Source organism: Oncorhynchus nerka, unplaced genomic scaffold, assembly GCF_034236695.1.
Source record: "Oncorhynchus nerka isolate Pitt River unplaced genomic scaffold, Oner_Uvic_2.0 unplaced_scaffold_3117, whole genome shotgun sequence".
In the NCBI taxonomy this organism is placed as follows: domain Eukaryota; kingdom Metazoa; phylum Chordata; class Actinopteri; order Salmoniformes; family Salmonidae; genus Oncorhynchus; species Oncorhynchus nerka.
Genome location: NW_027038181.1, coordinates 1 through 26,825, shown reverse-complemented (window position 1 = coordinate 26,825; position 26,825 = coordinate 1). Strand labels below are relative to the sequence as shown.

The following is a 26,825-nucleotide window of genomic DNA, read 5'->3' as shown; positions in this document are numbered from 1 at the left end:
GACCTCCTAGTTCAGGGATTCAGTAGGGTCTAGGGGTTGTTTCTGGACAAGGCCATAATGGACCTCCTAGTTCAGGGGTTCAGTAGGGTCTAGGGTTGTTTCTGGACAGGGCCATAATGACCTCCTAGTTCAGGGGTACAGTAGGGTCTAGGGGTTGTTTCTGGACAGGGCCATAATGACCTCCTAGTTCAGGGGTTCAGTAGGGTCTATGGGTTGTTTCTGGACAGGGCCATAATGACCTCCTAGTTCAGGGGAACAGTAGGGTCTAGGGGTTGTTTCTGGACAGGGCCATAATGACCTCCTAGTTCAGGGGTTCAGTAGGGTCTAGGGGTTGTTTCTGGACAGGGCCATAATGACCTCCTAGTTCAGGGGTTCAGTAGGGTCTAGGGGTTGTTTCTGGACAGGGCCATAATGACCCCCTGGTTCAGTAGGGTCTAGGGGTTGTTTCTGGACAGGGCCATAATGACCTCCTAGTTCAGGGGTTCAGTAGGGTCTAGGGGTTGTTTCTGGACAGGGCCATAATAACCTCCTAGTTCAGGGGTTCAGTAGGGTCTAGGGGTTGTTTCTGGACAGGGCCATAATGACCTCCTAGTTCAGGGGTTCAGTAGGGTCTATGGGTTGTTTCTGGACAGGGCCATAATGACCTCCTAGTTCAGGGGTTCAGTAGGGTCTAGGGGTTGTTTCTGGACAGGGCCATAATAACCTCCTAGTTCAGGGGTTCAGTAGGGTCTAGGGGTTGTTTCTGGACAGGGCCATAATAACCTCCTAGGTCAGGGGTTCAGTAGGGTCTAGGGGTTGTTTCTGGACAGGGCCATAATGACCTCCTAGTTCAGGGGTTCAGTAGGGTCTAGGGGTTGTTTCTGGACAGGGCCATAATGACCTCCTAGTTCTGGGGTTCAGTAGGGTCTAGGGGTTGTTTCTGGACAGGGCCATAATGACCTCCTAGTTCAGGGCAGTAGGGTCTAGGGGTTGTTTCTGGACAGGGCCATAATGACCTCCTAGTTCAGGGAGTTCAGTAGGGTCTAGGGGTTGTTTCTGGACAGGGCCATAATGACCTCCTAGTTCAGGGGTTCAGTAGGGTCTAGGGGTTGTTTCTGGACAGGGCCATAATGACCTCCTAGTTCAGGAGTTCAGTAGGGTCTAGGGGTTGTTTCTGGACAGGGCCATAATAACCTCCTAGTTCAGGGGTTCAGTAGGGTCTAGGGGTTGTTTCTGGACAGGGCCATAATGACCTCCTAGTTCAGGGGTTCAGTAGGGTCTAGGGTTGTTTCTGGACAGGGCCATAATGACCTCCTAGTTCAGGGGTTCAGTAGGGTCTAGGGGTTGTTTCTGGACAGGGCCATAATAACCTCCTAGTTCAGGGTTCAGTAGGGTCTAGGGGTTGTTTCTGGACAGGGCCATAATGACCTCCTAGGTCAGGAGTTCAGTAGGGTCTAGGGGTTGTTTCTGGACAGGGCCATAATGACCTCCTAGTTCAGGGGTTCAGTAGGGTCTAGGGGTTGTTTCTGGACAGGGCCATAATGACCTCCTGAGTTCAGGGGTTCAGTAGGGTCTAGGGGTTGTTTCTGGACAGGGCCATAATAACCTCCTAGTTAGAGGAGTTCAGTAGGGTCTAGGGGTTGTTTCTGGACAGGGCCATAATGACCTCCTAGTTCAGGGAACAGTAGGGTCTAGGGGTTGTTTCTGGACAGGGCCACTAATGACCCGCCTGGTTCCAGTAGGATCTAGGGGTTGTTTCTGGACAGGGCCATAATGACCTCCTAGTTCAGGGGAACAGTAGGGTCTAGGGGTTGTTTCTGGACAGGGCCATAATGACCTCCTAGTTCAGGGGAACAATAGGGTCTAGGGGTTGTTTCTGGACAGGGCCATAATGACCTCCTAGTTCAGGGGTTCAGTAGGGTCTAGGGGTTGTTTCTGGACAGGGCCATAATGACCTCCCTGGTTCAGTAGGGTCTAGGGGTTGTTTCTGGACAGGGCCATAATGACCTCCTAGTGCAGGGGTTCCAGTAGGGTCTAGGGGTTGTTTCTGGACAGGGCCATAATGACCTCCCTAGTTCAGGGAACAGTAGGGTCTAGGGGTTGTTTCTGGACAGGGCCATAATGACCCGCCTGGTTCAGTAGGATCTAGGGGTTGTTTCTGGACAGGGCCATAATGACCTCCTAGTTCAGAGAACAGTAGGGTCTAGGGGTTGTTTCTGGACAGGGCCATAATGACCTCCTAGTTCAGGGAACAATAGGGTCTAGGGGTTGTTTCTGGACAGGGCCATAATGACCTCCTAGTTCAGGGGTTCAGTAGGGTCTAGGGGTTGTTTCTGGACAGGGCCATAATGACCTCCCTGGTTCAGTAGGGTCTAGGGGTTGTTTCTGGACAGGGCCATAATGACCTCCTAGTGCAGGGGTTCCATAGGGTCTAGGGGTTGTTTCTGGACAGGGCCATAATGACCTCCTAGTTCAGGGGTTCAGTAGGGTCTATGGGTTGTTTCTGGACAGGGCCATAATGACCTCCTAGTTACAGGAGTTCAGTAGGGTCTATGGGTTGTTTCTGGACAGGGCCATAATGACCTCCTAGTTACAGGGGTTCAGTAGGGTCTAGGGGTTGTTTCTGGACAGGACCATAATGACCACCTAGTTCAGTAGGGTCTAGGGGTTGTTTCTGGACAGGGCCATAATGACCTCCTAGTTCAGGGGTTCAGTAGGGTCTATGGGTTGTTTCTGGACAGGGCCATAATGACCTCCTAGTTCAGGGGAACAGTAGGGTCTAGGGGTTGTTTCTGGACAGGGCCATAATGACCTCCTAGTTCAGGGGAACAATAGGGTCTAGGGGTTGTTTCTGGACAGGGCCATAATGACCTCCTAGTTCAGGGGAACAGTAGGGTCTAGGGGTTGTTTCTGGACAGGGCCATAATAACAACCTGGTTCAGTAGGGTCTAGGGGTTGTTTCTGGACAGGGCCATAATGACCTCCTAGTTCAGGGGTTCAGTAGGGTCTAGGGGTTGTTTCTGGACAGGGCCATAATAACCTCCTAGTTCAGGGGTTCAGTAGGGTCTAGGGGTTGTTTCTGGACAGGGCCATAATGACCTCCTAGTTCAGGGAACAGTAGGGTCTAGGGTTGTTTCTGGACAGGACCATAATGACCTACCTAGGTTCAGTAGGGTCTAGGGGTTGTTTCTGGACAGGGCCATAATGACCTCCTAGTTCAGGGGTTCAGTAGGGTCTATGGGTTGTTTCTGGACAGGGCCATAATGACCTCCTAGTTCAGGGGAACAGTAGGGTCTAGGGGTTGTTTCTGGACAGGGCCATAATGACCTCCTAGTTCAGGGGAACAATAGGGTCTAGGGGTTGTTTCTGGACAGGGCCATAATGACCTCCTAGTTCAGGGGAACAGTAGGGTCTAGGGGTTGTTTCTGGACAGGGCCATAATAACAACCTGGTTCAGTAGGGTCTAGGGGTTGTTTCTGGACAGGGCCATAATGACCTCCTAGTTCAGGGGTTCAGTAGGGTCTAGGGGTTGTTTCTGGACAGGGCCATAATAACCTCCTAGGTCAGGGGTTCAGTAGGGTCTAGGGGTTGTTTCTGGACAGGGCCATAATGACCTCCTAGTTCAGGGGTTCAGTAGGGTCTAGGGGTTGTTTCTGGACAGGGCCATAATGACCTCCAAGTTCAGGAGTTCAGTAGGATCTAGGGGTTGTTTCTGGACAGGGCCATAATAACCTCCTAGTTAGAGGAGTTCAGTAGGGTCTAGGGGTTGTTTCTGGACAGGGCCATAATGACCTCCTAGTTCAGGGGAACAGTAGGGTCTAGGGGTTGTTTCTGGACAGGGCCATAATGACCTCCTAGTTCAGGGGAACAGTAGGGTCTAGGGGTTGTTTCTGGACAGGGCCATAATAACAACCTGGTTCAGTAGGGTCTAGGGGTTGTTTCTGGACAGGGCCATAATGACCTCCTAGTTCAGGGGAACAGTAGGGTCTAGGGGTTGTTTCTGGACAGGGCCATAATGACCTCCTAGTTCAGGGGAACAGTAGGGTCTAGGGGTTGTTTCTGGACAAGGCTATAATGACCTCCTAGTTCAGGGGTTCAGTAGGGTCTATGGGTTGTTTCTGGACAGGGCCATAATGACCTCCTAGTTACAGGAGTTCAGTAGGGTCTAGGGGTTGTTTCTGGACAGGGCCATAATGACCTCCTAGTTCAGGGGAACAGTAGGGTCTAGGGGTTGTTTCTGGACAGGGCCATAATAACAACCTGGTTCAGTAGGGTCTAGGGGTTGTTTCTGGACAGGGCCATAATGACCTCCTAGTTCAGGGGTTCAGTAGGGTCTAGGGGTTGTTTCTGGACAGGGCCATAATAACCTCCTAGTTCAGGGGTTCAGTAGGGTCTAGGGGTTGTTTCTGGACAGGGCCATAATGACCTCCTAGTTCAGGGGTTCAGTAGGATCTAGGGGTTGTTTCTGGACAGGGCCATAATAACCTCCTAGTTAGAGGAGTTCAGTAGGGTCTAGGGGTTGTTTCTGGACAGGGCCATAATGACCTCCTAGTTCAGGGGAACAGTAGGGTCTAGGGGTTGTTTCTGGACAGGGCCATAATGACCTCCTAGTTCAGGGGTTCAGTAGGGTCTAGGGGTTGTTTCTGGACAGGGCCATAATGACCTCCTAGGTCAGGGGAACAGTAGGGTCTAGGGGTTGTTTCTGGACAGGGCCATAATGACCTCCTAGTTCAGGGGAACAGTAGGGTCTAGGGGTTGTTTCTGGACAGGGCCATAATAACCATTCTAGTTCAGTAGGGTCTAGGGGTTGTTTCTGGACAGGGCCATAATGACCTCCTAGTACAGGGGTTCAGTAGGGTCTAGGGGTTGTTTCTGGACAGGGCCATAATAACCTCCTAGTTCAGGGAGTTGAGTAGGGTCTAGGGGTTGTTTCTGGACAGGGCCATAATGACCTCCTAGTTCAGGGGAACAGTAGGGTCTAGGGGTTGTTTCTGGACAGGGCCATAATGACCTCCTAGTCCAGGGTTCAGTAGGGTCTAGGGGTTGTTTCTGGACAGGGCCATAATGACCCCTCAGGTTCAGTAGGGTCTAGGGGTTGTTTCTGGACAGGGCCATAATGACCTCCTAGTTCAGGGGAACAGTAGGGTCTAGGGGTTGTTTCTGGACAGGGCCATAATGACCTCCTAGTTCAGGGTTCAGTAGGGTCTAGGGGTTGTTTCTGGACAGGGCCATAATGACCTCCTGGTTCAGGAGCAGTAGGGTCTAGGGGTTGTTTCTGGACAGGGCCATAATGACCTCCTAGTTCAGGGTTCAGTAGGGTCTAGGGGTTGTTTCTGGACAGGGCCATAATAACCTCCTAGTTCAGGGGTTCAGTAGGGTCTAGGGGTTGTTTCTGGACAGGGCCATAATGACCTCCTAGTTCAGGGGTTCAGTAGGGTCTAGGGGTTGTTTGTGGACAGGGCCATAATGACCTCCTAGTGCAGGGGTTCAGTAGGGTCTATGGGTTGTTTCTGGACAGGGCCATAATGACCTCCTAGTTCAGGGGTTCAGTAGGGTCTAGGGTTGTTTCTGGACAGGGCCATAATAACCTCCTAGTTCAGGGGTTCAGTAGGGTCTAGGGGTTGTTTCTGGACAGGGCCATAATGCCCCTGGTTCAGTAGGGTCTAGGGGTTGTTTCTGGACAGGGCCATAATGACCTCCTAGTTCTGGGGTTCAGTAGGGTCTAGGGGTTGTTTCTGGACAGGGCCATAATGACCTCCTAGTTCAGGGGAACAGTAGGGTCTAGGGGTTGTTTCTGGACAGGGCCATAATGACCTCCTAGTTCAGGGGTTCAGTAGGGTCTAGGGGTTGTTTCTGGACAGGGCCATAATGACCTCCAGTTCAGGGTTCAGTAGGGTCTAGGGGTTGTTTCTGGACAGGGCCATAATGACCTCCTAGTGCAGGGGTTCAGTAGGGTCTAGGGGTTGTTTCTGGACAGGGCCATAATGACCTCCTAGTTCAGGGGTTCAGTAGGGTCTATGGGTTGTTTCTGGACAGGGCCATAATGACCTCCTAGTTGTAGGAGTTCAGTATGGTCTAGGGGTTGTTTCTGGACAGGGCCATAATGACCTCCTAGTTCAGCTAGGGTCTAGGGGTTGTTTCTGGACAGGGCCAATGACCTCCTAGTTCAGGGGTTCAGTAGGGTCTATGGGTTGTTTCTAAATAGGCCATAATGACCTCCTAGTTCGTTCAGGGAACAGTAGGGTCTAGGGCTGTTTCTGGACAGGGCCATAATGACTCCTAGTTCAGGGGGTTCAGTAGGGTCTAGGGTTGTTTCTGACAGGCCATAATGACCCTAGTTCAGGGTTCAAAGAGGTCTAGGGTTGCTCATGAGGTAATATAATGACCCCTGGTTCAGTAGGGTCTAGGGCTGTTTCTGGACAGGGCCATAATGACCTCTAGTTCAGGGGTTCAGAAATCGGGTTGTTTCTGGACAGGGCCATCCTCCTAGTTCAGGGGTTCAGTAGGGTCTAGGGTTGTTTTCTGGACAGGGCCACTTAATGACCCGCCTGGTTCCAGTAGTAGATCTAGGGTTGTTTCTGGACAGGGCCATAATGACCTCCTAGTTCAGGGTTCAGTAGGTCTAGGGGTTGTTTTATCAGGGAATAACCTCCCTAGTTCAGGGGTTCAGGGTCTAGGGGTTGTTTCTGGACAGGGCCATAACCTCCTAGTTCAGGGTTCAATAGGGTCTAGGGGTTGTTTCTGGACAAGGCCATAATGACCTCCTAGTTCAGGGTTCAGTAGGGTCTAGGGGTTGTTTCTGGACAGGGCCATAATGACCTCCCTGGTTCAATAGGGTCTAGGGGTTGTTTCTGAGACAGGGCCATAATGACCTCCAAGTGCAGGGTTCCAGTAGGGTCTAGGGGTTGTTTCTGGACAGGGCCATAATGACCTCCTAGTTCAGGGGAACAGTAGGTCTAGGGGTTGTTTCTGGACAGGGCCATAATGACCCCTAGTTCTGGTTCAGTAGGATCTAGGGGTTTTTCTGGGCAGGGCCATAATGACCTCTAGTTCAGGGTTCAGTAGGGTCTAGGGTTGTTTTCTGGACAGGGCCATAATGACCCCCTGGTTCAGGGGAAACAATAGGGGCTGGGTTGTTTCTGGACAGGGCCATAATGACCTCCTAGTTCAGGGGTTCAGTAGGGTCACAGGGGTTGTTTCTGGACAGGGCCATAATGACCTCCAGTTACAGGGGTTCAGTAGGGTCTAGGGGTTGTTTCTGGACAGGGCTATAATGACCTCTAGTGCAGGGGAACAATAGGGTCTAGGGGTTTGTTTCTGGACAGGGCCATAATGACCTCCAAGTTCAGGGTTCAGTAGGGTCTATGGGAACAATAGGGTCTAGGGGTTGTTTCTGGACAGGGCCATAATGACCTCCCCTAGTCTGTGTGAGGAGTTCAGTAGGGTCTAGGGGTTGTTTCTGGACAGGCCATAATGACCTCTAGTTACAGGGGTTCAGTAGGGTCTAGGGTTGTTTCTGGACAGGACCATAATGACCACCTAGTTCAGGGTTCAGTAGGGTCTAGGGTTTGTTTCTGGACAGAGGAGCCATAATGACCCCCCTGGTTCAGGGGTTCAGGGTCTAGGGCTGTTTCTGAACAGGGCCATAATGACCTCCTAGTTCAGGGGTTCAGTAGGTCTAGGTTGTTTCTGGACAGGGCCATAATGACCTCCTAGTTCAGGGGTTCAAGGGTCTAGGGCAATGGGTTTGTTCTGGACAGGGCCATAATGACCTCCTAGTGCAGGGGAACAGTTCTAGGGGTTGTTTCTGGAGGGCCATAATAACAGCCTGGTTCAGTAGGGTTGTTGTTTCTGGACAGGGGCCATAATGACCTCCTAGTTCAGGGGTTCCAGTAGGGTCTAGGGGTTGTTTCTGGACAGGGCCATAATAACCTCCTAGTTCAGGGGTTCAGTAGGGTCTAGGGGTTGTTTCTGGACAGGGCCATAATGACCTCCTAGTTCAGGGAACAGTAGGGTCTAGGGGTTGTTTCTGGACAGGGCCATAATAACCTCCTAGTTCAGTTCAGTAGTCTAGGGGTTGTTTCTGGACAGGGCCATAATGACCTCCTAGTTCAGGGGTTCAGTAGGGTCTATGGGTTGTTTCTGGACAGGGCCATAATGACCTCTAGTTCAGGGAACAGTAGGGTCTAGGGGTTGTTTCTGGACAGGGCCATAATGACCTCTAGTTCAGGAACAATAGGGTCTAGGGGTTGTTTCTGGACAGGGGCCATAATGACCTCCTAGTTCAGGGTTCAGTAGGGTCTAGGGGTTGTTTCTGGACAGGGCCATAATAACAACCTGGTTCAGTAGGGTCTAGGGGTTGTTTCTGGACAGGGCCATAATGACCTCTAGTTCAGGGGTTCAGTAGGGTCTAGGGGTTGTTTCTGGACAGGGCCATAATAACCTCCTAGTTCAGGGGTTCAGTAGGGTCTAGGGGTTGTTTCTGGACAGGGCCATAATGACCTCCTAGTTCAGGGTTCAGTAGGGTCTAGGGGTTGTTTCTGGACAGGGCCATAATGACCTCCCAGTTCAGGGTTCAGTAGGGTCTAGGGGTTGTTTCTGGACAGGGCCATAATAACCTCCTAGTTCAGGGTTCAGTAGGGTCTAGGGGTTGTTTCTGGACAGGGCCATAATGACCTCCCGTTCAGGGGTTCAGTAGGGTCTAGGGGTTGTTTCTGGACAGGGCCATAATGACCTCCTAGTTCAGGGTTCAGTGGGTCTAGGGTTGTTTCTGGACAGGGCCATAATGACCTAAGTTCAGGAGTTCAGTAGGGATCTAGGGGTTGTTTCTGGACAGGGCCATAATAACCTCCTAGTTCAGGGAACAATAGGGTCTGGGGTTGTTTCTGGACAGGGCCATAATGACCTCCTAGTTCAGGGGAACAGTAGGGTCTAGGGGTTGTTTCTGGACAGGGCCATAATGACCTCCTAGTTCAGGGAACAGTAGGGTCTAGGTTGTTTCTGGACAGGGCTATAATGACAACCTGGTTCAGTAGAAGTCTAGGGAGTTGTTTCTGGACAGGGCCATAATGACCTCTAGTTCAGAAGGGGTTCAGTAGGGTCTAGGGGTTGTTTCTGGACAGGGCCATAATAACCTCCTAGTTCAGGGAGTTCAGTAGGGTCTAGGGGTTGTTTCTGGACAGGGCCATACAATGACCTCCTAGTTCAGGGGTTCAGTAGGATCTAGGGGTTGTTTCTGGACAGGGCCATAATAACCTCCCTAGTTATAGGGGTTCAGTAGGGTCTGGGGTTGTTTCTGGACAGGGGCATAATGACCTCTAGTTCAGGGGAACAGTAGGGTCTAGGGGTTGTTTCTGGACAGGGCCATGTTGACCTCCTAGTTCAGGGGAACAGTAGGGTCTGGGGTTGTTTTCCTGGACAGGGCCATAATGACCTCCTGGTTCAGGGAACAGTAGGTCTAGGGTTGTTTCTGGACAGGGCCATAATGACCCCTGGTTCAGTAGGGTCTAGGGGTTGTTTCTGGACAGGGCCATAATAACCTCCCTAGTTCAGGGGAACAATGGGTCTAGGGGTTGTTTCTGGACAGGGCCATGGCACCTCCTGGTTCAGGGGTTCAGTAGGGTCTAGGGGTTGTTTCTGGACAGGGCCATAATGACCCCCTGGTTCAGTAGGGTCTATGGGTTGTTTCTGGACAGGGCCATGGCAACCTCCTAGTTCAGGGGAACAGTAGGGTCTGGGGTTGTTTCTGGACAGGGCCATAAATAACCTCCTAGTTCAGGGAGGTTCAGTAGGGTCTAGGGGTTGTTTCTGGACAGGGCCATAATGACCTCCTAGTTCAGGGGAACAGTAGGGTCTAGGGGTTGTTTCTGGACAGGGCCATAATAACCTCTAGTTCAGGGAGTTCAGTAGGGTCTAGGGTTGTTTCTGGACAGGGCCATAATAACCTCTAGTTCAGAGAACAATAGGGTCTAGGGGTTGTTTCTGGACAGGGCCATAATAACCCTTCTAGTTCAGGGGTCTAGGGTTGTTTCTGGACAGGGCCATAATGACCTCCTAGTACAGGGTTCAGTAGGGTCTAGGGTTGTTTCTGGACAGGGCCATAATAACCTCCTAGTTCAGGGAGTTGAGGGTCTAGGGTTGTTTCTGGACAGGGCCATAATAACCTCCTAGTTCAGGGGAAAAGTAGGGTCTAGGGGTTGTTTCTGGACAGGGCCATAATGACCGCCTGGTTCAGTAGGGTCTAGGGGTTGTTTCTGGGCAGGGCCATAATAACCTCCTAGGTCAGGGGTTCAGTAGGGTCTAGGGGTTGTTTCTGGACAGGGCCATAATGACCTCCTAGTTCAGGGTTCAGTAGGGTCTAGGGGTTGTTTCTGGACAGGGCCATAATAACCTCCTAGTTCAGGGGAGTTCAGTAGGGTCTAGGGGTTGTTTCTGGACAGGGCCATAAGTGACCCCCTGGTTCAGCTGGTTCAGTAGGGTCTAGGGGTTGTTCTGGACAGGGCCATAATAACCACCTGGTTCAGTAGAATCTAGGGTTGTTTCTGGACAGGGCCATAAGACCTCCTAGGTCAGGGGGGTTCAGGTCTGAGGGGTTGTTTCTGGACAGGGCCATAACCTCCTGGTTCAGGGGTTCAGTAGGGTCAGGGTTGTTTCTGGACAGGGCCATAATGACCGCCTGGTTCAGTAGGGTCTAGGGGTTGTTTCTGGACAGGGCCATAATGACCCCCTGGTTCAGTAGGAGTCTAGGGGTTGTTCTGGACAGGGCCATAATGACCTCCTAGTTCAGGGGAACAGTAGGGTCTGGGGTTGTTTCTGGACAGGGCCATAATGACCTCCTAGTTCAGGGGTTCAGTAGGGTCTAGGGGTTGTTTCTGGACAGGGCCATAATGACCTCCTAGTTCAGGGGAACAGTAGGGTCTAGGGGTTGTTTCTGGACAGGGCCATAATGACCTCTAGTTCAGGGGTTCAGTAGGGTGACATAAGTGGGATGTGGGGTGGTCTCCTCACCCCATTGTCACTTTACAGTGTCCCCCTATATTCAGATCCTCTCGTCACCTGTGACTTTGCAGTTGTTCCTTGAGTTCCGGTAGGTAACCAGCTGACTACAGTCCTCTCCCTCCAGCTGCGTAGTAACAGAAACCTCCATTCCTGAAATTCTCGGACCAACAGCAAACGGCTCCACCCGACCCACCTCCTCCTCCCTCGAAGACGCTCTCCTGTCAGAGTCAGATGGTGGAATTTAGAGTCTGCCATTTGGAAGCACAGTGCAGGGATTAGCAGGGAGCAGGGAGGTGGGATTGGGGTCAAAGGGAGGGAGAGTCCGTCTCATTTGCTCGTCTGGAGGAGTGTGGCGTGGCTCCGACTGCCTTAGTATGTCCTGCCTGGTTAGGCTGCGTCTCGCTGCGGCTCAAGTGACTAACTAAACTGAGATGTCATCTGACCTCAACCTCTCAGAGTGGAGCAAGCCGTCTGAGATGGATGACGGAGAGAGATTGGCTGATGGAGAGGGAAGGAGCGGGGCTTTGCGTGAGAACAGGAAGCCGAGGCGTTTAAAATAGTCTGGTGTCTTAGGATGCCGCCACCGAGTGGGCTGGAGACGACTCTCCATGCGAGCGAAGGATGAGGAGGTGGAGGAGAGAGGGAACAAAGGGAAGATAGAAAGAAGAGGAAGAGAGGCTTCTCTCACTCACCCCATTGCTCTTTGGTTTACCCTCCTCCTCTTCCTCTTCCCCCATCCCCTCCTCCTCCTTCTCTTCATCCACCTCCTCCTCTCCCACCTCCTCCCCCATCCTCCTAATCTTAGAGAGGGACAGAAACCACCTCCATTCCTGAGGGGGATGAGGAGAGAGGGATGGAGACCAGGGATTTAGGTTTTCTTCTTCTCCACATGCTTCCTGAGAGAGGATAAGAGAAGGGATGAGAGACCTCTTGGAGGGACCCCAGAGAGAGGGATGATTGAGAGGGAAAGAGAGGGGGCCCCATGAGACTGGTTCCTCCCTGTCTCTCAGTGTGGCGTTGCTGGAGGAGTAGTGGGATGGGGAGAGAGAGGGTTACCAAGGAGATCTAAAGCCTCAGAGGAGCTGGAGATGTTCTGCTTCATGAGAGAGAGGGAAGGAGGGGGATGAGAGAGAGAGGGGATGAGAGAGAGAGGGATAAGAGAGGATGGAAGAGAGATGAGAGAGAGGGATGATGGAGAGGGATGGGATGAGAGAGAGAGGATAAGAGATGGAGAGAGAGGGATGAGAGAGGGGATGGAGAGGGATGGGATGGAGAGGATGGAGAGAGGGATGGAGAGAGGGATGGAGAGAGGATAAGAGAGGAGGGATGAGAGGGATGAGAGGATAAGAGAGAGGGATGGGATGAGAGAGGATGGGATAAGAGAGGGATGGAGGGGGATGGAGAGAGGGATGAGAGAGAGGATAAGAGAGAGGATGAGAGAGGATGATAAGAGAGAGGATGGAGAGGGGGATGGAGAGAGGGAGGGATAAGAGAGAGATGGAGAGAGACAGAGAGGACAGAGGATGAGAGAGAGGGATGAGAGAGAGAGGGATGAGAGAGAGAGTAAGAGAGGGATGGAGAGAGGATGGGATGGAAGAGGATGAGAGAGAGGGAGAGAGAGAGAGAGGGATGAGAGAGAGAGGGATGAGAGAGAGAGGGATGAGAGAGAGAGGGATGAGAGAGAGAGGGATGAGTAGAGAGGGATGGAGACAGATAGATATTACATATAGTCTTCTAAACCACAGCCATGCCCACTGGCAAAACGCCCTCCTTCCACACACACCTTAAAGTCTCCTCCCCTATTGTCCTCGTCCGTCTTGGAACTGCATCATGGCCGCCACGCACTTCTCAATTGAGGCTACGGATCACTTCCTGTTAACAATGATATTACTTCCTGTTAACCACAACACTGTCACTATGGACACCCCTGTCCGACACTTTTGTTAAAAGAAAATAACATTTATGAATCCATAGGAGACTGACATGTACACACACAGATTAATTAAATAATGCTGTCATTGAAAATTGTACACCCAAGGTAGGCTTCTGCCCCTTTAAGAGATAGGACAGGTTGTGGACCCTATGTTGTGATTCAGGCTTCTGCCCTTTAAGGAAGGAAGGTGGACCCTATGTTGTGATTCAGGCTTCTTAAGAGATAGACAGGCCCTGGACCCTATGTTGTGATTCAGGCTTCTGCCCTTAAGAGATAGGACAGGTTGTGGACCCTATGTTGTGATTCAGGCTTCTGCCCTTTAAGAGATAGGACAGGTTGTGGACCCTATGTTGTGATTCAGGCTTCTGCCCTTTTTAAGAGGTGTAGGACAGGTTGTGGACCCTATGTTGTGATTCAGGCTTCTGCCCTTTAAGAGATAGGACAGGTTGTGGACCCTATGTTGTGATTCAGGCTTCTGCCCTTTAAGAGGGTGGACAGGTTGTGGACCCTATGTTGTGATTCAGGCTTCTGCCCCCTTGGAGATGGGACAGGTTGTGGAATCTATGTTGTGATTCAGGCTTCTGCCCTTTAAGAGGAAGGACAGGTTGTGGACCCTATGTTGTGATTCAGGCTTCTGCCCTTTAAGAGGAAGGTTGTGGACAGGTTGTGACCCTATGTTGTGATTCAGGCTTCTGCCCTTTAAGAGATAGGACAGGTTGGACCCTATGTTGTGATTCAGGCTTCTGCCCCTTTAAGAGGGAGGGGTTATGTTGTGATTCAGTCTTTAAGTGGGAGGGGTTATGTCAGTAGTCCAATGGGGAGGGTTATGTCAGTAATAGGAGGTTATGTCAGTGATCCGTGGCAGGGGTTATGTCAGTAGTCTAGTGGGAGGTTATGTCAGTAGTCTAGAGGGAGGTTATGTCAGTAGTCTAGAGGGAGGGTTATGTCAGTAGTCCAATGGGAGGTTATGTCAGTAGTCAATGGGAGGTTATGTCAGTAGTCTAGTGGGAGGGGTTATGTCAGTAGTCTAGTGGGAGGGATTATGTCAGTATTCTAGTGGAGGGGTTATGTCGGTAGTCTAGTGGGAGGGTTATGTCAGTAGTCTAGTGAGTGAGTTATGTCAGTAGTCCAGTGGGAGGTATGTCATTCGTCTGTGGAGGGAAGAATAGTAGTCTAGTGGGAGGTTGTGTCTAGTGGGAGGGGTTATGTCTAGTGGGAGGGGTTATGTCTAGTGGGAGGGGTTATGTCAGTAGTCCAGTGAGGGTTATGTCAGTCGTCTAGTGGGAGGGTTATGTCAGCAGTCCAGTGAGGTTATGTCTCAGTCGTCTAGTGTGAGAGGTTATGTCAGTTGTCTGAGTGAGGGGTTATGTCAGTGAATAGTGGGAGGTTATGTCAGTAGTCTATGGGAGGGGTTATGTCAGCAGTCCAGTGGGAGGGGTTATGTCAGTAGTCTAGTGGGAGTGGAGTTATGTCAGTAGTCTAAGTGGGAGGTTATGTTAGTCCAGTGGGGAGGGGTTATGTCAGTCATCTAGTGGAGGGGTTATGTCAGTAGTCTAGTGGGAGGTTAAATCTAGTGAGTGGGTTATGTGTCTAGTGGGAGGGGTTATGTCTAGTGGGAGGGGTTATGTCAGTAGTCCAGTGGGAGGGGTTATGTCAGTAGTCCAGTGGGAGGGGTTATGTCAGTCGTCTAGTGTGAGGGGTTATGTCAGTTGTCTAGTGGGAGGTTATGTCAGCAGTCCAGTGGGAGGGTTATGTCAAATCATCTAGTGTGAGGGGTTATGTCAGTAGTCTAGTGGGAGGGGTTATGTCTAGTGGGAGGGACCCCAGTTCAGTGGAGGTTATGTCTAGTGGGAGGGGTTATGTCAGTAGTCCAGTGGGAGGGGTTATGTCAGTCGTCTAGTGAGGGTTATGTCAGTAGTCTAGTGAGAGGGGTTAAATCTAGTGGGAGGGGTTGTGTCTAGTGGGAGGGGTTATGTCTAGTGGGAGGGGTTATGTCAGTAGTCCAGTGGGAGGGTTATGTCAGTAGTCCAGTGGGAGGGGTTATGTCAGTGCGTCTGGTGTGAGGGGTTGTGTCAGTTGTCTAGTGGGAGGGGTTATGTCCAGAGTCCAGTGAGGGGTTATGTCAGTCATCTAGTGTGAGGGTTATGTCAGTAGTCTGAGTGGGGGGTTATGTCTAGTGGGAGGGGTTATGTCTAGTGGGAGGGGTTATGTCTAGTGGGAGGTTATGTCAGTAGTCCAGTGGGAGGGGTTATGTCAGTAATCTGTGAGGGGTTAAAATGGTTGTCTAGTGAGGGGTTGCTCTCCCATGGTCTGGTGGTAGGGGTTATGTCAGTAGTCATGGGAGGAGTTATGTCAGTAGTCTAGTGGGAGGTTATGTCTAGAGGGGAGGTTATGTCTAGTGGGAGGGGTTATGTCTAGTGGGAGGGGTTATGTCTGGTGGGAGTGGGTCAGTGGGAGGGTTATGTCTAGTGAGGGGTTATGTCAGTAGTCCAGTGGGAGGGGATGCTCGGTCGTCTAGTGGGAGGGGGTTATGTCAGTTGTCCAGTGGGAGGGGTTATGTCAGTAGTCTGGTGGAAAGGTTATGTCAAAGTCTAGTGAGGTTATGTCAACTAGATCCAGTGGGAGGGGTTATGTCAGTAGTCTAGTGGGAGGGGTTATGTCCAATTGTCCAGTGGGAGGGTTATGTCATTAAAGTCAGTGGGAGTGAGCAGTCATCTAGTGTGAGGTTAGTCTAGTGGTGAGGGGTTATGTCAGTAGTCCAGTGGGAGGGGTTATGTCAGTCATCTAGTGGAGGTTATGTCTAGTGGGGAGGGGTTATGTCTAGTGGGAGGGGTTATGTCAGTAGTCTAGTGGGAGGGGCTAAATCTAGTGAGGGGTTATGTCTAGTGTGGAGGTTATGTCAATGGTTTGTGGAGGGGTTATGTCAGTAGTCCAGTGGGAGGGTTCTCAGTAGTCCAGTGGAGGAAGTTATATAGTCGTCCAGTGTGAGGGTTATGTCAGTTGTCTAGTGGGAGGGGTTATGTCACAGTCCAGTGGGAGGGGTTATGTCAGTAGTCCAGTGGGAGGGGTTATGTCAGTAGTCTAGTGAGGAGTTATGTCAGTAGTCAGTGGGAGGGGTTATGTCAGTTGTCTAGTGGGAGGGGTTATGTCAGTAGTCTAGTGTGAGGGGTTATGTCAGTAGTCTAGTGTGAGTAGGTTAGTAGTCAGGGGAAACAGTGTAGCAGTAGTCTAGTGAGGGGTTATGTCAGTAGTCTAGTGAGGGGTTATGTCCAGTGGTGGGAAACAGTGTAGCAGTAGTCTAGTGAAGGGTTACAAGTCAGGGGAAACGGTTATTGCAGTAGTTCAGTGGGGAGGGGTTATGAGGGGTTATGTCAGTAGTCTAATGAGGGGTTATGTCAGTAGTCTAGTGGGAGGGGTTATGTCAGTAGTCTAATGTGAGGTGTTATGTCAATTTGTCTGGTGTGAGGTTATGTCAGTTGTCTAGTGGGATGGGTTATGTCAGTAGTCTAGTGTGATGTTATGTCAGTAGTCTAGTGTGAGGGGCTATGTCAGTAGTCTAGTGAAGGGTTATGTCAGTAGTCAAGTGGAGGGTTGTCTGTAGTCTAGTGTGAGGGTTATGTCAGTAGTCTAGTGTGGAGGGGTTATGTCAGTGGGAGAGGGGGTTATGTCAGTAGTGTGTGAGGTTATGTCAGAAGTCTAGTGGAGGGGTTATGACAGTAGCTCTAGTGGTAGGTTGTGTCAGTAGTCTAGTGTGAGGGGTTGTGTCAGTAGTCTAGTGGGAGGGGTTATGTCAGGGGAAACAGTGTAGCAGTAGTCTAGTGGAAGGGTTATGTCAGTAGTCTAAGGGAGGGGTTATGTCGTGCGGGGAAACAGTTAGCAGTAGTCCAGTGGGAGGAGGTTACAGTCGTCTGAGTGTGAAACGGTATTGCAGTTGTCTAGTGTGAAGGGTTACGGCTGAGGGGAAACGGTTTGCAGTAGTCTAGTGTGAGGGGTTACAAGTCAGTAGTCAGTGTGAGGGGTTATGTCCATTAGTCTAGTGTGAGGGCAGGTTGTCAGTCGTGGAAGGGATTCTCAGTAGTCTAGTGTGAGGGGTTATGTCAGGTCATCTAGTGTGAGGGTTATGTCAGTAGTCTAGTGGGAGGGGTTATGTCAGTGGGAGGTTAAATCTAGTGGGAGGGGTTATGTCAGTAGTTATGTCTAGTGAGGGGTTATGTCAGTAGTCCAGTGGGAGGGGAGTTGTGTCAGTAGTCCAGTGGGAGGGTTATGTCAGTGGGTCTAGTGTGAGGTTGTGTCAGTTGTCTGAGTGGAGGATTTATGTCAGCAGTCAGTGGAGGGGTTCTGTCAGCAGTCCAGTGGGAGGGGTTATGTCAGTAGTCCAGTGGGAGGGGTTATGTCAGTCGTCTAGTGTGAGGGGTTATGTCAGTTGTCTAGTGGGAGGGGTTATGTCAGCAGTCCAGTGGAAGGGTTATGTCAGTCATCTAGTGTGAGGGGTTATGTCAGTAGTCTAGTGGGAGGGGTTATGTCTAGTGGGAGGGTATGTCTAGTGGAGGGGTTATGTCTAGTGGGAGGGGTTATGTCAGTAGTCCAGTGGGAGGGGTTATGTCAGTCGTCTAGTGTGAGGGGTTATGTCAGTTGTCTAGTGGGAGGGGTTATGTCAGTAGTCTAGTGGTAGGGGTTATGTCAGTAGTCTAGTGGGAGGAGTTATGTCAGTAGTCTAGTGGGAGGGGTTATGTCTAGAGGGAGGGGTTATGTCTAGTGGGAGGGGTTACGTCAGTAGTCTAATGTGAGGGGTTATGTCAGTAGTCTAGTGGGAGGAGTTATGTCAGTAGTCTAGTGGGAGGGGTTATGTCAGTAGTCTAGTGGGAGGGGTTATGTCTAGTGGGAGGGGTTATGTCAGCAGTCCAGTGTGAGGGGTTATATCAGTAGTCTAGTGGGAGGGGTTATGTCTAGTGGGAGGGGTTATGTCAGTAGTCTAGTGGGAGGGGCTATGTCAGTATTCTAGTGGGAGGGGTTATGTCAGTAGTCTAGTGGGAGGGGTTATGTCAGTAGTCTAGTGGGAGGGGCTATGTCAGTATTCTAGTGGGAGGGGTTATGTCAGTAGTCTAGTGGGAGGGGTTAGACAGTAGTCTAGTGGGAGGGGTTGTGTCAGTAGTCTAGTGTGAGGGGTTATGTCAGTAGTCTAGTGGGAGGGGTTATGTCAGTAGTCTAGTGGGAGGAGTTATGTCAGTAGTCTAGTGTGAGGGGTTATGTCAGTAGTCTAGTGTGAGGGGTTATGTCAGTTGTCTAGTGGGAGGGTTATGTCAGTAGTCTAGTGGGAGGGTTATGTCAGTAGTCCAGTGGGAGGGGTTATGTCAGTAGTCTGGTGGGAGGTTCTTCAAGTCTAGTGGGAGGTTGGACAAGTGAGTCTGAGTGGGAGGGGGAGTTGTGTCAGTGATCCCCATTCCTGGGAGAGGTTATGTCTAGTAGTCTGATGGGAGGAGTTATGTGTCTGGTGGGAGGTTATGTCTAGTGGGAGGTTGTCTAGTGGGAGGTTGTGTCTAGTGGAGGTTATGTCCAGTAGTCCAGTGGGAGGGTTGTGTCTGTGCGTCTGGTGGGGTTATGTCAGTTTGTCTGGTGGGAGGGGTTGTGTCAGTTGTCATTGGGAGGTTATGTCGGTAGTCTGGTGGAGGGGGTTCACTGTGAGTCTAGTGGGAGGTTATGTCAATGAGTCTGTTTGGAAGAATTTATTCAGGTCCAATGATGGGAGGGTTATGTCAGTCGTCTAGTGAGGGGTTATGTCCAGTAGTCAGTAGGAGGGTTATGTCAGCAGTCTAGAGGGAGGGGTTATGTCTAGTGGGAGGGGTTATGTCAGTAGTCAGTGGGAGGGTTGTCAGTCGTCTAGTGGGAGGGGTTGTGTCAGTAGTCTAGAGGGAGGGGTTATGTCAGTCGTCTAGTGTGAGGTTATGTCAGTAGTCTAGTGGGAGGGGTTATGTCAGTAGTCTAGTGGAGGGGTTATGTCTAGTGGGGAGGGGTTATGTCTAGTGGGAGGGGTTATGTCTGGTGGGAGGGGTTATGTCTAGTCCAGTGGGAGGGGTTATGTCAGTCATCTGGTGTGAGGGGGTTATGTCAGGGAGGGGTTAAATCTAGTGGGAGGTTATGTCTAGTGTGAGGGGTTATGTCAGTTGTCTAGTGGGAGGGGCTAGTCAGTGGGAGGGTTACATGTCAGTAGTCCAGTGGGAGGGTTATGTCAGTCGTCAGTGTGGTTATGTCAGTTGTCTGGTGGGAGGGGTTATGTCAGTCCAGTGGGAGGGGTTATGTCAGTTGTCTAGTCTAGTGGGAGGGGTTATGTCAGTAGTCTAGTGGGGAGGGGTTATGTCTAGTCAGTGGGAGGTTATGTCAGTAGTGGGGAGGGGTTATGTCAGTAGTGGGGAGGGGTTATGTCTAGTGGGAGGGGTTATGTCTAGTGGGAGTCCAGTGGGAGGGGTTATGTTGGTGATTCAGTGCGTGAGGGGCATGTGTCAGCTGTCTAGTGGGAGGGGTTATGTCAGTTGTCTAGTGGGAGGGGTTATGTCAGTAGTCTAGTGGTAGGGGTTATGTCAGTAGTCTAGTGGAGGAGTTATGTCAGTAGTCTAGTGGGAGGGGTTATGTCTAGTGGGAGGGGTTATGTCAGCAGTCCAGTGAGGGGTTATATCAGTAGTCTGGTGGGAGGGGTTATGTCTAGTGGGAGGGTTATGTCAGTAGTCTAGTGGGAGGGGTTATGTCAGTAGTCTGTGGAGTGGGAGGGGGAGGTTATGCCAGCAGTCTGAGTGGGAGGGTTATGTCAGCAGTCTAGTGGGAGGGGTTATGTCAGTAGTCTAGTGGGAGGGGGTTATGTCTAGTGGGAGGGTTATGTCAGTAGTCTAGTGGGAGGGGTTATGTCAGTAGTCTAGTGGTATGGGTTATGTCAGTAGTCTAGTGGGAGGGGTTATGTCAGCAGTCTAGCGGAGGGGTTGTCAGTAGTCTAGTGGAGGGGTTATGTCCAGGAGGGGTTATGTCTAGTGGGATGGGTTCGTCAGTAGTCTAATGTGAGGGTTATGTCAGTAGTCTAGTGGGAGGGGTGTCAGTAGTCTTAGTGGAAGGGGTTATGTCTAATGTGAGGGGTTATGTCAGGGAAACAGTAGGGAGCTTTGGTGTTCACATTGTCCTGGGTGAACCAGACCGTAATTCTATCGACCCGAACCCCGACCACCTTTGAGATGATTGACTTCCTTTTGGATTGTTCACAATTTCATTTGTAACAAAATTGTCTGAAAGGGACCAAGTGTGAAAACACCCTGAGAGAGAAATACAATAATGCTGGTTCTGTATCAGGCTGTCTGCATGATGCTCCTGAAAAGAAATTATATAGTGGTAAAGCACATTATTTACACACACACACACACACACACACTGACAACACACACACACACACACACACACTGACAACACACACACACACACACACACACACACACAAACTTCAGGCAGGCCGACAGAAGAATCTTGTCTGTCTGACAGACAGACAGACAGACAGACTGACAGACAGACCGTGTTTTTGGGACAGTGACAGACAGACAGACAGACGACAGACAGACAGAGACACACACAGAGACACATACAAACACACAGACACACTTACGCCCCTCACATCAGCAGCATCAGATGGATTCTGGTGTTATATAATTGTGCCCACATTTGGGTTGAAATCACCCCTCTTCCCTACCACGTGAGAGCACTACAGTCCTCTTCTCTGCTTAGTGCACTACAGAGTCCCATGGGCCTGGTCAGTGTATATAGGGAATAAGAGTCCGTTTGGAACTCATTGGACTGAAATCAGGCCAGGTGTGTGCGTGTGCTTTAATTTGAGTGAGCAACATGAGATTATTTAAATGAGTTTTCTTGTGTTTAGAAATGTATTGGCATACATACAGTTGAAGTCAGGATTTACATACACCTTTAGCCAAATACATTTAAACTCACTTTTTCACAATTTCTGACATTTAATCCTAGTAAAAATTCCTGTTTTAGGTCAGTTAGGATCACCACTTTATTTTTAAGAATGAAATGTCAAAATAATAGTAGAGAGAATTATTTATTTAAGCTTTTATTTCTTTCATCACATTCCCAGTGGGTCAGAAGTTTACATACACTCAATTAGTATTTGGTAGCATTGCCGTTAAATTGTTTAACTTGGGTCAAACGTTTCAGGTAGCCTTCCACAAAGCTTCCCACACAAGTTGGGTATATTGGCCCATTCCTCCTGACAGAGCTGGTCTAACTGAGTCAGGTTTGTGGGCCATCTTGCTCAAGACACACTTTTTCAGTTTTGCCCACATTTTCTATATGGATTGAGGTTAGGCTTTGTGATGTGCTCCAATCCATTAACTTTGTTGTCCTTAAGCCATTTTGCCACAACTTTGGAAGTGTGCTTGGGGTCATTGTCCAGTTGGAAGACCCATTTGTGACCAAGCTTTAACTTCCTGACTGATGTCTTGAGATGTTACTTCAATATATCCACATCATTTTTCTCCCACATGACGCCATCTATTTTTGTGACGTACACCAGCCTCTGCAGTAATGCACCCCCCACAACATGATGCTGCCTCCCCACGTGCTTCAAGGTTGGGATGGTGTTCTTCGGCGTAAGCCTCCTCCCCCTTTTCCTCCAAACATAACGATGGTCATTATGGCAAAACATTTCAATTTTTGTTTCAACAAACCAGAGGACATTTCTCCAAAAGTACGATCTTTGTCCCCATGTGCAGTTGCAACCTGTGTCTGGCTTTTTTATGGCGGTTTTGGAGCAGTGGCTTTTCCTTGCTGAGCGGCCTTTCAGGTTATGTCGATATAGGACTCGTTTGACTGTGGATATAGATACTTTTGTACCTGTTTCCTCCAGCATCTTCACAAGGTCCTTTGCTGTTGTTCTGGGATTGATTTGCATTTTCACACAAAGAGACATTGGTAGGTGTGAGTCAGAAGTGGAGCGGGGTCTACGTCCCGAGCCAGAACAGCCACCTCGGAGTTATGCCCACCAGACCCTCCCATATAGGCTTAGGTGTGCGCGGGCCGGAGTCCGCACCTTTGGGAGGGAGGGGGATACTGCCACGCCCTGACCTTCATTAGGCTACTTGCTTTTGAGGGTTGAATTGCTATTGATAGACATACAGCTCTGTGTTATTTGATGGGTGTACTGACAATGACCAATGTAGCCGATTGGTTGTGCTCTGAGTGTGAGCCGTGGCGTGTTGCTCCTGTTGTCCAGGCTGTCTCTCTGATGGGGCTGAAATTGACAGAGCATCCAACTTTATCCTTTTAAGTTGACTGTCTGTAGCCTGTCCATGGTTCTGAATCGATAGTTGTTGACTGTCCAGCCTGTCCATGGTTCTGAATCCATAGTTGTATTGACTGGTTGCAGCTCTTCAGTCGATGGTTCTGAATCGAGAGTTACAGTGTGTGGCTAGCAGAGTACGGCTACCAGTGTACTGCTACCAGTGTATGGCTACCAGTGTACGGCTACCAGTGTACTGCTACCAGTGTATGGCTACCAGTGCACGGCTACCAGAGTACTGCTACCAGTGTATGGCTACCAGAGTACGGCTACTCAGTGTATGGCTGCCAGAGTACGGCCCCAGTATGCATGGCTACCAAATCTACGGCTCCCAGTGTATGGCTACAGAGTACGGCTACCAGAGTACGGCTCCCAGAGTATGGCTCCCAGTGTATGGCTACCCAGTGTACGGGGTACCAGAGCAATCGGCTCCCAGAGTATGGCTACCAGTGTATAGCTACCAGTGTATGGCTACATTTTCAGAACAGTAGTAGGACCTATCTACCTTGTATTATTAGGGCTCTAAAGCGATTGGTTGTGGCATCCTCTGTGTGTGTGTGTGTGTGTGTGTGTGTGTATGTGTGTGTGTGTGTGTGTTGCATGCATACATTTATGTGTTTGTGTTTGTATCTTCTTACGGGGAACTAGTAGGTCGTGGTGTTTGTCTGTGTTGTCAGCAGGGGCGCTCCTCTCCTACAGAGTCGATGGTGAACCCACAGACAGAGGTACCACACTGACTTAGGACTGGGAACGATGTTGAAGGGAGGGGGCAGAGTACCACCCTCGTCAAAATAACTCATCCATAACTTGGTCCGGGCAAACTTCCACTCTATATCTGCATGGTCCTGGAGGAGAGAGAGAGGGGATGAGGGGAGAAGTAGGAGAGAGAGAGGGGGATGAGGGGTGAAGTAGGAGAGAGAGAGGAGGATGAGGAGAGAAGTAGAGAGAGAGAGGGGATGAGGGAGAAGTAGGAGAGAGAGAGGGGATGAGGGAGAAGTAGGGAGAGAGAGGGATGAGGAGAAGTGGGAGAGAGAGAGGATGAGGGAGAGAGAGAGAGGGGATGAGGGGAGAATAGGGAGAGGAGAGGAGAGAGGAGGGGGATGAGGGAGAAGTGGGAGAGAGAGGGATGAGGAGAAGTGGGAGGAGAGAGAGAGGGGGATGGGGAGAAGTGGAGAGAGATGAGGAGATGTGGGAGAGAGAGGGGATGAGGGGAGAAGTAGGAGAGAGAGGGGGATGAGGGGAGAAGTGGGAGAGAGGGGATGAGGGAGAAGGGGAGAGAGGATGAGGAGAGAGAGGGGATGAGGGGAGAAGTAGGAGGAGAGAGAGGGGATGAGGGGAGAGAGGGATGAGAGAAGTGGGAGAGAGGATGAGGGAGGAGTGGAGAGAGGGGATGAGGGAGAGTGGGAGAGAGAGAGGGGGATGAGGGGGAGAAGTAGGAGAGAGGGATGAGGGGGAGGAGAGAGAGGAGGGATGAGGGAGAAGTGGGAGAGAGAGGGGATGAGGAGGAATGGGAGAGAGAGAAGGGGATGAGGAGAAGTGGGAGAAGGGAGATGAGGGAGAGAGGGGATGAGGAGAAGTAGGAGAAGAGGGATGAGGAGAGAGAGGGGATGGGGGAGAAGTGGGAGAGAGAGGGATGAGGGAAGTGGGAGAGAGGGGATGAGGAGAAGTAGGAGAGAGATAGGGGAGATGTGGGAGAGAGAGAGGGATGAGGGGAGAAGTAGGAGAGAAGAGGGGAGATGTGGGAGAGAGAGAGAGAGGGATGAGGGGAAGTGGAGAGAGAGGGGGATGAGGGGAGAAGTAGGAGAGAGAGGGGATGAGGGGAGAAGTAGGAGAGAGAGAGGGGGATGAGGGGAGAAGTAGGAGAGAGAGGGGGATGAGGGAGGAGAAGTGGAAGGAGGGATGAGGGGGAGAAGTAGGAGAAGAGGGGGATGAGGGAAGTGGGAGAGAGAGGGGGTGAGGGAGAATGTGAGAGAAGAGGAGATGAGGGGGAGAAGTGGGAGAGAGATAGGGGAGATGTTGGAGAGAAGAGGGGATAGAGGAGAAGTAGGAGAGAGAGAGGGGGTGAGGGGAGATGTGGGAGAGGAGGGATGGGGAGAAGTAGGAGAGAGAAGAGGGGATGAGGGAGAAGTAGGAGGAGAGAGGGGATGAGGGAGAAGTAGGAGAAGGAGTGTGAGGGAGATGTGGGAGAGAGAGAGGGGGATGAGGGAGAAGTAGGAGAGAGAGAGGGGATGAGGGGGAGAAGTAGAGGGAGAGAGGGAGATGAGGAGGAAGTAGGAGAGAGAGAGGGATGAGGGAGAAGGTAGGGAGAGAGATAGGGGTTGATGTGGGAGATAGAAGAGAGGGGATGAGGGGAGAAGTAGGAGAGAGAGAGGATAGAGGAGAGATGAGGGAGAGAGAGAGGGATGAGGGGAGGAGAGAGAGAGGGAGATGAAGGGGATGAGGGGAGAGAGGGGGGGATGAGGGGAGAAGTGGGAGAGAGGGAGGAGAATAAATTATTTGGTCAATCAGTCAATCAATGGCTTTAGTTTGTACAGGATGCTTTGATACTGAGATAATACAATAGAACTCATCAGCACTGAGACAATACAATGGAACTCACTGAGATAATACAATGGAACTCACTGAGATAATACAATGGAACTCACTGAGATAATACAATGGAACTCATGCAATGGAACTCACTGAGATGTGCAATGGAACTCACTGAGATAATACAATGGAACTCACTGAGATAATACAATGGAACTCACTGAGATAATACAATGAAACTCACTGAGATAATACAATGGAACTCACTGAGATAATACAATGGAACCCTGAGATAACACAATGGAGAGATAATACAATGGAACTCACTGAGATAATACAATGGAACTCATCAGCACTGAGACAATCAATGGAACTCACTGAGACAATACAATGGAACTCTGAGATAATACAATGGAACTCATCAGCACTGAGACAATATAATGGAACTCACTGAGATAATACTGAGATAATATAATGAACTGCTGAGATAATACAATGGAACTCATCAGCACTGAGAGATAATACAATGGAACTCATCAGCACTGAGATAATACAATGGAACTCATCAGCACTGAGATAATACAATGGAACTCATCAGCACTGAGATACTACAATGGAACTCATCAGCGCTGAGATAATACAATGGAACTCATCAGTGCTGAGATAATACAATGGAACTTATCAGCACTGAGATAAACTAATGAAACTTCAATGGAGAGTATTAGATGTTTAATAGCAGCACTACTCCACAGCTATGAGTTGATAGTTGTTCCTGATGGCTATTAATCAGTCAGTCAATCAATCAATCAATATATATATTAACGGTAGTACTACTCACAGCGATGAGTTGGTAGGAGTTGTTCATCATGGCGATCCAACATGTTGAGCAGAACCACCAGAGAGATGACGTTGTAGGTTCCGAACATGGTGGCCCCCACAAACTCAGTGAACTCATGACGAGCTTTAACGTTAGTCACGTACAGGTTTAACAGGCCAAAGACGGACCAGAACAGAGACTGGAGAGTCTCAAATAGCCTGGAGAACGAGAGAGAGAGAGGAGAGAGAGAGAGGGAGGAGAGAAAGAGAGAGAGAGGAGAGAGAAAGAGAGAAAGAGAGAAAGAGAGAGAGAGAGAGAGAGAGAGAGAGGGAGGAGAGAGAAGAGCAGAGAGGAGGGAGAGAAAGAGAGAGAGAGAGAGGAGGAGAGGAGAGAGAGAGGGAGGGAGAGAGAGAGAGAGAGAGAGGGAGAGAGAGAAAGAGTTAGAGGGAGAGAGAGAAGAGAGATGAGAGACTGATCAGGCCAAAAATAGACAAGGCCACCTGGAGAGGAGAGAGAGAGAGAGATGAGGGAGAAAGCATATATATATATATATATATATATATATATATATATATATATATATATACAGTATATATACAGCACACATACCCACATATATATAAATATACATACATACATGTGACACACACACATATATATATCATATATATATACAGGTGGGGAGAACAAGGGTATGCAAGTGAGATTACTGAAAAATCATGGACAAATTGTGATTTTCTCTGGATTTTTGGTTTTAGATTCTGTGTCTCTCACAGTTGAAGTGTACCTATGATAAAAGTTACGAGACCTCTACATGCTTTGTAAGTAGGAAAACCTGCAAAATCAGCAGTGTATCAAATACTGGCTCTCCCCACTGGCACATGTATTGTGTAAACACAAAGTCCTATGAGTGTCATCTGACGAAAGATCATCAAGGGATTCTACGGATTCATTTGCATTCTCTTTGTGACTCCTCTCTTTGGCTGGAAAAATGGCTGTGTTTTTCTGGTGTGACTCTGGCTCTGACCCAACATAATTGTTTGGTCAGTCATGTTCATCACTGCCTGCTGATGACCTGGTGCTTCTGTCACCAGCCAAGGAGGGGCCTACAAGCCGCAGCACCTAGATCTTCTGCAACGGGATTATGTCAGACCTGGGCCCTGACAGACCTGGGCCCTGACAGACCTGGGCACCTGGACAGACCTGGGCCCTGACAGACCTGGGCCCTGACAGTAAATGTC

General features: G+C 50.0%; 2 pseudogenes; both read right to left on the bottom strand.

Moving 5' to 3' along the window:
* Window positions 1–11,282: 11,282 nt before the first annotated feature.
* Window positions 11,283–12,079, bottom strand: LOC135566845 (uncharacterized; annotated as a pseudogene).
* A 9,821-nt stretch (window positions 12,080–21,900) lies between these two features.
* Window positions 21,901–25,813, bottom strand: LOC135566844 (short transient receptor potential channel 4-like; annotated as a pseudogene).
* Between the last annotated feature and the right edge of the window lie 1,012 nt (window positions 25,814–26,825).